General features: G+C 47.8%; 1 pseudogene; it reads right to left on the bottom strand.

Annotated features, from left to right (window-relative positions):
* Positions 1–501: 501 nt before the first annotated feature.
* Positions 502–680, bottom strand: LOC139230761 (U2 spliceosomal RNA; annotated as a pseudogene).
* Positions 681–915: the final 235 nt, after the last annotated feature.

Genomic DNA, 915 nt, shown 5'->3' with positions numbered 1-915 from the left:
CGAGGGATGCCACGTCTCAACCACACGTGTCGCTTCTTTCGGACCCTTACTTCAGGATAGGGGTGGCCATACCCTTATCGAGACTTGTGTGGAAGGGCAGTTCGTAATTGACGCAGGGTCCGCCGGACAAATGAAGGTTGCGGTGATCCTGGAGGAAAGGGATTCCCCTCTTCAGAGACAGTGCCCCATCACCCCAGATGGACAAAGAGCAGTTACTGAAGAGTCAGAGATGAAAGCGGTGCGAGAAGCTTGTTCAGAAGCATTTAAAGTTTCTGTGGGAATGGGCTGTCTCAGAACTGATGAGGTGTTCAATGAAAAGCTCAAATGTGGGAGATATAAACATGATCTTAAAGGATGCGAAATAGAAGTTGGAGCGTCGCAAATGTCGAGAGAGGAAATGAAAGCAGTTTTTTTTTTAATCCAATTTCTTTCCGGATCAACTCTAACGCCAAAGATCACTTTGCGCCAATATATTTGATCTTAGGCCAAAAGGCCGAGAGGCGAAGTTGCACCGTTCCTGGAAATATTGCAATACCAGGTCGGTGCATGGAGAGAACGGGGCATGCCCCTGATCCAGCTCCCTGTCCAAAAATCAATTCAATATCATGTCCCCATAGGGGATATTAAACTGATAAGAACAGATACTACACTTGATCTTAGCCAAAAGGCCTAGAGCCACTGCACCGTTCCTGGAAGTACTGCAATACCAGGTTCGTGCCATGGAGGTGGATGGGTCAGGTCCCCCACACACCTCCTAATGACAGCAGTTCCGAAGGGTGAACCGAGAGAAGGACTGGGTCTCTCGACTGACTGTTCAGCATTTCCGTCATCCTATATTCTATGTTGTTACACTTCTCCCACAAAGCAGAGGAAATTGTTAAAAACTGTGCAGAGGGCAACAGACTTGGTCGAAGA

The sequence above is a fragment of the Pristiophorus japonicus genome, chromosome 19, assembly GCF_044704955.1.
Source record: "Pristiophorus japonicus isolate sPriJap1 chromosome 19, sPriJap1.hap1, whole genome shotgun sequence".
In the NCBI taxonomy this organism is placed as follows: domain Eukaryota; kingdom Metazoa; phylum Chordata; class Chondrichthyes; family Pristiophoridae; genus Pristiophorus; species Pristiophorus japonicus.
Note: the sequence above shows the minus strand (reverse complement) of the source record. Positions and strands in the feature narration are given on the sequence as shown.